At 34.2% G+C, this 13093-nt stretch overlaps 1 long non-coding RNA gene across 1 annotated transcript in view; it reads left to right on the forward strand.

Moving 5' to 3' along the window:
* Nucleotides 1–362: 362 nt before the first annotated feature.
* LOC126974751 (uncharacterized) overlaps nucleotides 363–13093 on the forward strand; it is a 173108-nt gene continuing 160377 nt past the window's right edge. The window contains exon 1 of the long non-coding RNA XR_007731572.1: nucleotides 363–485. This is a non-coding gene — a long non-coding RNA (uncharacterized LOC126974751). The remainder of the gene's footprint in view (nucleotides 486–13093) is intronic.

Genomic DNA, 13093 nt, shown 5'->3' on the forward strand with positions numbered 1-13093 from the left:
TAGGACTTGTAGTTTTGTCGGAAATCGAGATAAACCATTTCTTACCCTTAAACACCCTCCTTTTACCACTTCCCGACCTCAGATCGCCCGTAATTTATTTTTCCTTAAAATTTAGTTATATACTCATCCATTTCCATTGTGTTTCATCCTACTATTATTTTTTTTTTGGTTTCAAAAACTATCGAACATTAAATACAAAGATATAAAATAAATGATTTCCAAAATTATAATAAGAAAATAACGTACAATTAACCAATGCACCTATTATGAATAAAAAGCTTGAAAACATAAAACAAAGCTATGTAAAGAGTTCACCTTTTCAAGGATGCGGCGTAGCTTCGAGTTTAGTGCTACGCGAAACTTCGGAAAGGACAAACGCTCCTCGCTCGTAGCTGTTGCGAACTCGTGAAATCTCGCGTTTACTCGTGGAAGTTCGTACTAGTGTGTGTGTGTTTGTGTGTGTGTAAATGTTCAACTAATTTGCGGTAAGTGAGTTAGCATAACGGCCTTAATTTTGTAAGTGTTTTAGATAATTAAGTTTGTGTCTGCTTATATAATTAGTTTTAATAGGGTTTAAAGGCATAAAAGGCATTTATTTTCTCAAAATTGATTTCTTTAGAATTCTTTTTGATGTCATTTCTAATATACTAGATACTACTACCACTTCGGAAACAAATGGCACTCTGAGAGAGAAGCAGCGGCGCAAGAAACAATCTTAGCATTCTTTTTTTTCGCTCTTTTTAATAAAATATACAATATTGTACTGTCATTGCTATTGATATAAAATAATCATAATCTAGCCCCAGGCTGTCCGATCACTTAGATAATCAGCTGTGGAGTAATTATTAATCTTGCTGAAATTAAATAAAATTTATTAAACGCTTTATTTATATTTTAAATACAAGGTATAATCGTTAAGTGTGACCAGTTGATTATTCCGTTATTATTACAGATATCAAAAAGCTATAAATAGATATCTAAAGTACATTACCTTATTAGTAAATTGACATCAATAACTTTTGAAAATCAAACGAGATGAATCCAAAATTTATAGTAAGCACTTATTAGATAAGTCGAACATCTTCTTTTAATACAAATTTTTGTATTTACTAAGAAGTAACCTTTTAAAATAAGGAATTTAAAACATTTCTCCTAATGTGTGGGTTTAATGTCAAAATTTTGGATACTTCTCGTTTAATTTATAAAGTAATTGATGTCATTTTACGGCCGTTCCCAATATTCAGTCTATCTCTTATTTGAGATAAAAATCGTAACTATCGTTGACTTTTCTGCCCCAATAAACTTATCGACGGTTACTCACCTTATCCGTACACGCTGTCTGCCAATGGGATGACGTATAGCTTACCAGCGATAGAAGTTTGTTTGGAAATTGCTATTCACGCGTCCCAATATAAGGCGATAAGAATGACTTGTCGGGTATATTGGGACAGCTTCAGATTATTGACAGCTAATTACTTACAGTAGAAGCCGTTACTGATTTACTGCCGTAGAGTAAGAGTACAAGTAAGATAGACTGAATATTGGGAACGGCCGTAAGTAAAGTACTAGATATAGGTAAGTTCAAAGTCGTTTGATATCTATAATAGTTACGGTAATAATCGCCGGGTCACACTTAACGAATACTATTGTTATTGGAAAACTGTAGTTAGCAAATTTCCGGTGACAAAAGAAAGAAATATGACAACTTAAAGGCACGTCACTATGATTAACGGCCGTTCCCAATATACTATCTACAGATAGAGAAATCACTCCCTTCATCTGTCAGTAATCTGAAGCTGACCCAATATACCCGATAAATCATTCTTATCGCCTTATATTGAGACGCGTGAATTGAAATTTTCATACAAACTTCAATATACAGACAGCGTGTACGGATAAGGTGAGTTACCGTCGATAAGTTTATTGGGACAGAAAAGTCAACGATTGTAACGATTTTTATCTCAAGTAAGAGATAGACTGAATATTGGGAACGGCTATAAGTAATGTACTTTAGATATAAGTTCAAAGTTCTTTGATATCTGTAATAGTTTCGGAAATAATCGTCTGGTCACACTTAACGAATACTATTGTTATTGGAAAACTGTAGAAAGCAAATTTCCGGTGACAAAAGAAAGAAATATGACAACTTAAAGGCTGACGTGTCACTATGATTAAATATGTTTGACTTTGACCCGATAAATGCTGGTCTGTCCATAGAAAATGATAAGGATTAATATCCTATTTGTGCAAACAGCTTTTACAGTACCGCTTTATAATTACCCATTTTTTAAAGTATTAAATTGGATAGAGTCTTTTATTCTATTTATTTGAGATTATTGTGAACAGACAGAGAGACAGACGTGGTGGAGGACTTTGTTTGAATAATATGTAGTGATAAATACAAAAAAATGTGATAAAGAGTGTATTAATTGCGATTAAACAAGAACTAAATGTTTTTTTTTATGAAAATATGTGTCAAGGCGAGCAGGAGGTTCAGAGGGTGGTGATTGATACGCCTTGCCCATTACAATGAAGTGTCGCTCAGTATTCTTGAAATGCCCAAAAATTCTGAGCGGCACTACAAATGCTCTCGTCACCTTGAGACATAAGACAGCGCACTTCAGACTGAAGCACAGTAATATTTACACATTACTGCTTCACGGTAGAAATAGGCGCCGTTGTGGTACCCATAATCTAGCCGGCATCTTGTGCAAAGGAGACTCCCACATTATTTTACTTGTATATAAAAGATATAGATTGAGGTTCAACTGCGTGAGTTGTAATACAAAGAGACAAAGAGACCAAATACGCATAACCCTTACTTATGGAATACTGCAAATTCAAATATCTTTTGATAGAGTGAACCGATTACAGTGAAACAAAAACCAGATGTCCCTTCAAATTACGCACAATTGTTGTGTATTAATTATAATTAACTTAATTACATAAAGAGACAAACCGACAAACAGACGAAAACTCTAAAAATTATGGAAATGGGTTCTTTGGGGTTGGTTGTTTAATTACCCTGGCTATTTTTTTGTAAATATTTTCGATGTAATAAAACGACTTTTATAAGACAACTGAGAACAACTCCGGCAGAAATTTGAAATCTTATACAACAAAAAAAAATAACTTGAATATAAAGCATAGCACAGCCATATTAGATAAATTTAATAATAAAAAATTTATTAACCTGGTGCACCAAAATATTCAGGGCTTGTCTGGGAAACACTTGGAAATTGAGTTGTTTTTAAATAATAATGATATTGATATACTTTGTTTAACAGAACTTTGGTTAAAAAGTCATCAGCTTATGTTTAATTTTGGCAAGCACCAGGTTGCTAGTTCGTTCAACAGACAAAATGCAATACACGGAGGCTCTCTAATACTGATTCATAACAGTTTAAAATATCAAGAACGTTCTGATATTGTGAGCCTGTCAGTTGAACAAACTATTGAGATAGCCTGTATAGAGCTTGAGCAGCTTGTTGTAATGAGTGTATACAGACCACCAGCTGCATCATATGACATTTTTGAAAAAATTATGGATGAAGTTTTATTTAAAATTAGTAATAAAAATAATAAAAATACTCTTGTTTGTGGAGATTTTAATGTAAATTTATTAGTTGAATCCGGCCTGAGCACTAAGCTAATATCCCTATTTCGATGCTATAATCTAGTAAATTTATTTTTAGAGCCAACTAGAATTACAGTGACTACATCAACCTGTCTTGATAATATATTTACCAATATTGTTCCACAGTCAAAGTCAATTATAAATAAATTAGAATGAGACCACTGTGGCCTACTAACCACTTTTAATTTTAATTATAGTAAACCTAAGTACAGTGTTAAATATGTACCTGTGAACACTAGTCGCCTAAATAATTTTAGATCAAATACTTTAATGAAGTTACCTAATTTAAATTATTATGAAGACCCAAATGAACTATATGATTCTGTTATTGATGTTATCAAAGGTGAATATAATGTTATATTTAAGCCAAAGTATATACAGAAAAATAATTCATTGTCTTTCAGTGATTGGGCAACGGTGGGAATTCATATTAGCAGGAGGAAATTATACTCACTTTATGAGGAAAAATTGTATAATCACTCAGAAAGATTTGCTAACTATGTAAAAAAATATTCAAAGATATTTAAACGCTCATGTACCTTAGCAAAATCAATGTATATAAGTAATAAAATTAAAAATAGTTCAGATAAAATAAAATCAACATGGCAAGTAATAAACAGTGAGACTGGAAGAAACAAATCTCGCAACTTAAATTTTAGTTTAAAAATAAATGATAAAATCTTGGATACAGACCAAGATGTTGCGGATGCTTTTGAAAGATTTTTTGCTGATATTCCAGTTTCCACCACCAAGGCCCTAAAGTCATCTGCCACTCTTGCTGAATCTATAATTATGTCTAATGTAAATGAATGTAAAATAGAGTTCAAATTCACTCATGTTACTTACAATGATGTAATGAAAGCCTTTAAATCAGTAGAATTGAAAAAGGTTGCTGATCTTGATGACTTATCCGTTAAAATAATTCACTCCATAGCTGATTGTATTGCTCCATACTTGGTTGTAATATTTAACTTATGTGTTGACAGTGGTGTGTTTCCTGATTTGATGAAACAGAGTAAAGTCATTCCATTATTCAAAGACGGTAGTTCTTCTGACCCCACAAATTTTAGACCAATATCTATTCTACCGACGCTAAGTAAAATATTTGAAAAGCTTATTTTACAACAATTGCTTAATCATTTTTATGGTAACAATTTAATGAGCACTAAACAATTTGGTTTTTCAAGGGGTCGCTCAACAAGAGATGCTGGTGTTGAGCTTATTCAGCAAATTTTTGAAGCCTGGGATAATTGTCTGGATGCCGTTGGTATTTTCTGTGATTTATCCAAGGCATTTGACTGTGTTCATCATGAAATCTTAATCAGGAAACTACATCATTATGGTATCAAGGGAGAAGCGCTTGGCCTTCTGAAGTCTTATTTGGGCAACAGGTTTCAGATGGTTGAAGTGAACAGTAAGAGGTCAGCTGGAATTCCCATTACCATGGGCGTTCCACAGGGTTCGATTCTTGGGCCATTCCTATTCCTTGTATATATAAATGATTTACCATACTTTGTACAAAATAAACATGAGATAGTATTGTTTGCAGATGATACTTCTTTACTTTTTAAACTACATAGACAGCATACTGCTTTTGATGACGTGAACAATGCTATCTCCAAAGTAGTGGAATGGTTTACTACGAATAATATCCTTCTTAATGAAAAAAAACCAAATGTATTAAATTTTCCCTGCCTAATGTTAGACAGGTTGACACAAATATTGTAGTAAAAGACGATGAGTTGAAACCTGTAGATACAACCGTATTTTTAGGGATTACCTTAGATACCAAACTTCAGTGGGGTCCTCATATTATGAATTTGGCGAAAAAGCTTAGTTCTGCAGCATACGCAGTTAAAAAAATTCGGCAACTTACGGATGAAATACCGCGAGGTAAACTATTCAGCTATTTTAATAGTCTGATGACATACGGTATTTTACTTTGGGGACATGCTGCCGATGTTAACACCATTTTCACACTGCAGAAGCGAGCTATTCGTGCCATCTATAAATTAGGACCAAGAGTGTCACTAAGGGAAAAATTAAAGGAAATAAAAGTTTTGACTTTGACATCGCAATACATATATGAAAACCTTATTTATGTAAAAAAATACAAATTCGTTTAAAAAAATTAGTGACACTCATAATGTCAATACAAGAAATAGGGATAGGCTTGCTGTTCATGTAAGTTGACTCCAAAAAGTCACAACTTCATTCAGAGGTCTGTGTATACGTTTTTAAAATAAGGTCCCTATTGACATTCAGAACTTACCTTTGAATGAATATAAATCAGCGCTAAAGAAAAAGTTGTATACAAAAGGGTACTATAAAATATCTGAATATCTGGATCTAAAGAACCCTTGGGACTGAGCTGCTGGGCTGTTACATGTCTGTCTTAGCTTGATAAATGTCATTATAGTTATATAATTTAAATATTAATATTGTTTCTGTTTTTTAATCAATTTTAATAATCATTATCATGAGTTATGTAATTTAAAACAAAATTGTAAGTAGAGGCATTTAGTAAGTATTGCATAATATGTAGATGAACTTGAATTGTTTTGTTATTCGGTAGATTTCTCGTGGCAGGTATCGTCATGCTCGCTTAAATGCCTCTGCTTGTGGCGGCGACGTGGGGCGGGTCGTTCCCTTCCCTAAAATATGGTCGAGGGAGGCGATGGCTGGTCCATGCGTCATGCTCGTGAACGGGTGCTACTCGTGGGGGCTGGATGATCTTGTTACCGGGAGGTCTGCTTGATGTGTATTTTATATTATTATTATTTCCTTTAAAGTTAAAGTTATTACATATTTTATTTTATGAAATGTTCACATAATGCCTCTATTTATTTACGTATGTGTGGATTGATGCATCTACCATACTCAATAACTCTTGTGTTTATAAGTATTAATTTACTTTTTTTGACTTACTCATGTAAGCCTTTCAGTTTTTGACTTTTGAGTATTTTTGTTGCGTCACTTTGCATATATTGTAATTGAAATGATTTGTAAAACAACTAAAATGTAAATCTTGACTTAAAAGAGTGGCAATGAGTTTCTTGCTACTTCTTCTCATTAGCTCAACCCTTTACGAAGTAGCGGTAAACTCAATAAGAAACAATATTTATATATTTTTTTTGACATTCATAAGTGTCATTTTTATGACCTACATGAATAAAGTGTTTTTGAATTTGAATTTGACTTTTTAACAGATTTATTATGTGTATAAAAGACATCAAATAGGCTTTCTATATGAGCCTGTAATCTTATCTGTTTGGTGTTTATCTTTGGTACGTGCATTGATAATTATTTATAGCTTTACCTGTTTAACCCTGACAATGATGACTTGAAGGAAAATTATGCTTTAAAATACAGTTAAAATAGATATTTTTTGACTGTTAAATTATATAGTCAACAAAGGGAGGCTCCTTTGAACACGATGCCGGCTAGATTATGGGTATCACAACGGAGCCTGTTTCTGCCGGAAAGGAGTAATGTGTAAATATTATTGTGTTTCGGTCTGAAAGGTGCCGGCCGTAGCTTGTGAAATTACTGGGCAAAAGAAACTTAACATCTTAAGTTTCAAGGTGACAAGCGCAGTTGTAGTGCCGCTCAGAATTGTTGGGTTTTTCAATAATCTTGAGCGGCACGGCATTGTAATGGGCAGGACGTATCAATTACCATCAGCTGAACGTCCTGCTCGTCTCGTTCTTTATTTTCATACAATAAACTGCTGAAAATCAGTGATGAAATTGGGGCTATCCTAATCTGAATTCCAAAAATGCTGAGTGGGTGTCCTTTATTGAAATCCTATTTTAATTTGTTAATTTTGCTGTGTATATAATATGTTTTGTGTTGTGTTATGAATAAATGCATACTTTACTTGTAATTAATAGTGTATATTATCTACAGTGGCGTTAGTCAAATAATTTTGGGGTATTAATTTTAGAAAAAGAAAAGAGATATTGTCAGTGAAGCGGCGAGAGACGTGCGTAGATACCCACTTATGTAAAGCCTTTGAGCTCTTATAAGAGCACTTCAACCTCTTTTCTTTGCAGATAATAAAAAAGCACCCAAACACTAGTAACAATTGACAATAAACATAACGAATAAATTATTTGATTTTTATATCAATATAAAAATTATAGATGTCTCAAAATTTTTGTGCTTGACTAAACACAAAAGAGTTTCAATTCTGGCCTATATTGTTGCGATTAAGGCTGGATTCAAACTCGGGACCTCTAGCAAAGTGGGTAGGAACCACTGGGCTATATGGGTTGTCATATTTGTTTTAGCTTTCTTTCTTTTCTATGTTCTAGATTACACAACCCAAGCCCAAACATCTATACTAATAAATGGAGAGCCAGTGATTTCCTTTGGTTTTACTGCAAAAACTACTGAGCCGATTGGAATACTACTTATACTATAAGATTGACCGTGTTTAGGAGGTGGTCTTAAAATATTATATGTTGGTGATTACTTATTATGCGAAACTTAAATTTTTACTTAGAATATCTATCACTTAGCGTTGCGCAGAGAAGTCGCTTCATTGTGTGTCTTCTACCGCATTTATCACGGGGAGTCTTCCGAAAAGCTGTTTAACCTGATTCCTGCCGCCGAATTCCACCTTCGCACGACACGCCACAAGTTAGGATATCATCCTCACCATCTGGATGTGTGGCATTCCTCCACAGTGCGGTTTTCAAGGAGCTTTCTTCCACGTACTACAAAGCTGTGGAATGAGCTTCCTTGTGCGGTATTTCTGGGACGATACGACATGGGTACCTTCAAAAAAAGCGCGTACAACTTCCTTAAAGGCTGGCAACGCTCCTGTGATTTCTCTGGTGTTGCAAGAGATTGTGGGCGGCGGTGATCACTTAACAGCAGGTGACCCGTACGCTCGTTTAACCTCCTATTCCATAAAAAAAAACTATATATTCGTAATACAAATAGTTCAATCAATGATGTCTCTTTATATATGACAATTCATACAATGACAAGAATGAAACAACGTTTGCCGGGTCAGCTGTTGTTAAAAATGGCTTTATAATTTGTCCAGTTGCTCTTCCGGCATAATATAATAATAATAATATTGACACACATCTTACACAAATTATCTTGCCCCAAATTAGACTGTGTTATGGGTTGCGAGACAACGATATATTGACGAGCTATATGAACCCGGACTCTACCTCCTTTTCTTCAAGCGTTTTGATGTGAAACTTCGCTTGGACAACTCTAGCATCATTTAGTCGGTTAAGGGAGCGCAAACAATAAGAGCAAAATTTACCAGAGCAATTGATAAACAATTATAATGCTATTTAATATCAATTTTATTAGTTTCTGATTATAATGTACTCAACGAATTATCCTGAACTTTGTTCAGAAATCATCCTGAAATTCAGATTTGTCAGTGCGCTCAACGTAATCACATTTCAAGACTGTGAGTTCTCTATCCTATTTTTATATGGCACAGGAGAACAAACGAGCGTACCTGGTGTTAAGTGATCACCGCCGCCCACATTCTCTTGCTACACTAGAGGAATCACAGGAGCGTTGCATGACTTTAAGTTGTACGCGCTTTTTTGAAGGTACCCATATTGTATCGTCCCGGGAACACCGCGCTCTTTCCACAGCTTTGTAGTACATGGAAGAAAGCTCCTTGAAAACCGTACGTGGAGGACCGCTCTACTTCCAGATTGTGGGGATGATATCCTAATTTGTGGCGTGTCGTGCGAAGGTTGAATTCTGCGGCAGGAATCAGGTGAATCAGCTCTTCTTAATACAAGTATTTCTAATTAGAATTCCTACAGACTGAATGATGTAATAATTTTTTTTTACACAAACATTGGAAGAATGTAAATGTTAAAGTACTGCCCGGTGTTATCAAGTTACATCCTATAACTTATTCGGAATGGCTTCGCTAGTACACAGTACTGTTACAAGTAGTTCTTGTTCGCACATAAGAACTCAATGTCATAAGTTTGGCCGTAAAGATTAACGGCCTTACAAATAAACATGGTATAAAGTAATAGCTGAGAATAAACCAAGAATATGCAAAACGTTTACCAATAGACATTTTGCTTATGACTAGTTTATTCGGACGTATAACGTTTCCCGCGTTTATTTGCAAGGCTGCCTGACATTCGGAAAACTTTAGAATAATTATCATTGTGTTATTTATTTCTTTATTGACAGTATTGTCACCGATATAGTCAACATTTTGCATATACTTGGTTTATTCTCAGCTATTACTTTATACCACATTTATTTGTAAGGGCGTAAGAATATAATTTAACAAATTTAAATGACGCGAATGAGAAGAATCGAAGAGAGAGATCATGAAGTGGAGTAAGAACGGTCGGCCATCTGCCTAATATATAAAATACTAGCTGACCCAGCAAACGTTGTATTGTCGATATTATAATCGCGATACAAAAGTCACTGTTGATCGTAGATGGGTGAAAGTTTGAAGCTGTATGTATTTTTTAATGCTGACTCATAATCAAACAAATTAAAAAAAAATGTCAAAAAAATTAAAAAACAAAATTTCGTGGACCACCCTTAGTATTTAGGGGGATGAAAAATAGATGTTGTCCGATTCTCAGACCTAAACAATATGCACTCAAAATTTCATGAGAATCGGTCAAGCCATTTCGGAGGAGTTCAATGTTTAACACCATGACACGAAAATTTTATATAATTATATAAAGTAAAAGAATTAACTAAAGTGAATACAAAAGAAACACACACATTTTACTGTGCAATCCCACGTGTGCGGGAAGGGCTAACACATTACAGTACATATTACTCCAATGTAGTTACAATGCCGCCAATCGTACCTGTATGATTTAAATCTTACCTTCTATTAGCTGACCCGACAGACGCTGTTCTGTCAATAGAAAAAAAAATATATAAGTATTCGGGAATAATCTAGTTTAAAGCCATCGGAAATAATAAAAGTTAATGAGTTAAAATTGAAACATAAACGTGTTTCTGAATGAGTTTATAATTTTATGTACATAGTAATGAAATTATTTAAGGATTCATAACGTATTTGTGTGAACAAAGTTTACATTACCGCTTTATACATGACAAAATTTTTAAGTATTAAAATGGATATTGTATATTATCCGTAAGAGATAGACATATGCAATCGGGGATTCTGTAGGCCTTTAAAAGATACACAATTCCACCATACGTTATTTTGTTATATCTGAAAGGGTTTAGACAGTGTTTTCGTTGAAAGCCCCCAGTAAATATCGTTAATGTATACAAATATGTAGACAAAACCTTAACTAATTACATACTAAAACGTTCCTCGAGAACCACGCTATCCATTGGTATGAAATATGGTGCAGTAGTTTTTGAGTTTATCGCTAACGCGGTGGATGACTTTGATTTATAATAATATGTAGTTATATACATACTACTTGTAATTAATAGATGTATCTACCTATAGCTTCAATTGTACATTATATTTTGTGAGTGGTCTTCAATTAATTTAGTAATTGATAAACACTCCTATATAATATACTGTTGATACAGTGCTTATGTCAATCTTACCACAAAGGCCTGGATGCATTTAAATCCTGCGGGAGATGAGCTTGTGTCTCCTGGCTTCAGGCTAATAATATTCAGAATAATAATAATATGCGATCAAAAACATAACTTGTAAAAAAAACTAGTTTCGCAACTCAGTTACTCTACCGTAACATGTTGTGAGATCCATGTAATACCAAGTCGGTTAACTTAAGGGCCTTCTGTCTTAAGTCATAACGTTATTAGCCAACCTAACAACATCTTATAGTGACCATATCAATATTGAATATAATTTATGTTTTGAATATATAAATTAATTTCGCCATCGCATGAAGACACATTGAATCTTTTTTATTCTTTTTTTGAAAATTTCAGTTATATGTGTTAGAGCAGTTAGTAATAATAAAACACAAAAATAATATGTTTACATTGTTCACTGAACAAACAAATTTGGTCCCTTCACCATTGTTACGTATCTCTTCCGGGGGTAATACGTCATAACAGCCAACAAATCACAGCGCATTATTTCATGGAACGAGGGTATAGAAGAGTAGTTTCTGCCAGAGTTTTGCGAGTCAACATTTTCTGAGGATGCCTCGTGTAGAGGCGAAACACGTGTCGAATTGGTTAAAAAGAGAAATAAGACTAAAGAAAACTCAAAAAATTTGCATTTTTTTGTCATCTCACAAGTAAAACATATTATATTAAATGAGATTGTTTAGTGATTCTCCAAACTGACACGTAAACTTGCAGAACAAACATCAACTGCATAATTTGTAATCTCATATATATAGGATTACAAAGTTATTTATGCAGTTGGTGTATCTAGATAACTGGAACGAAATTGCAAACTAGTTTGGTGTTGCCTTGACTTATACACTAATTCTAAATTTGAAGTTACTATGTCTGCTGGAAGTGCCTGAGACTTTTGACGATCGGCCAGTCACTGATTGACAGAATTAAAAATTCAAATTGAATGAAATTTTCAATATACCGAGTTTCTACAATGCTTGCTTGGTAACTAAGGCTCCTAGTTCCACTACGTAGTATAGGGGGTCAAAAATGGCCTCAACTGTTTCGAGAAAAGGTACATCCGTGCCGCTTGTTTTTGCTCGACTTGATGCGAGATGTTACGCGTCCTTTCCGCAGTATGCTATTCAATCAATAAACTCATTTTATTTTTTTACGAAAATGAGGGATGAGACGAGCAGGTCGTTCAACGGATAGTAATTGATACGTCCTGCCCATTACAATGCAGTGCCACTCAGGATTATTGAAAGACCCAAAAATTCTGAGTGGCAATACAACTGCGCTGGTTACCTTGAGACATAAGATGTTAAGTCTCATTTGCCCAGTAATTTCACTTGCTACAGCGCCCTTCAGACCGAAACACAGTAATGCTTGCACATTACATATGTAACCGTAACCTGTATCCGGTGCAAAGGAGCCTTCCACTGGCCAATGTAGCAGGGCTCTGAAAAGTTTTGTGTACAAAATACAACTGGTGCTTAATTTGAATCAACCCAATGGAAAGTTTTACAAAAATCGTTGATTAGTTAGCTCTTGACTCACATGACTGATCGACGTAGTGCTTATCTAAAATTGAAATTACTAGATGTTAATTATGTTGATGTGGAACATGAAAACGCGCAGAATCAAAGTACCTATGCACGAAACAGATATAAACAAAATCATTTAAATGATTTATTCCTCGTGCTATATCTACGTTTTTGGAGAGAACAATTTTGTAAATCTTACATAGATGGCTTTGACAATTAATTATTAAATAATGAATATGTCTGTACGGGCTCGAACCCTTTGCCTGACCTAATAATGGACGAAGAAACCAAAAAAATAATAATAACGACGCAAACGTCAGAAAATTTTATGAATCAACCTAAACCTGTTACCTTTGTG

This window comes from Leptidea sinapis, chromosome 33 (genome assembly GCF_905404315.1).
Source record: "Leptidea sinapis chromosome 33, ilLepSina1.1, whole genome shotgun sequence".
NCBI lineage: Eukaryota > Metazoa > Arthropoda > Insecta > Lepidoptera > Pieridae > Leptidea > Leptidea sinapis.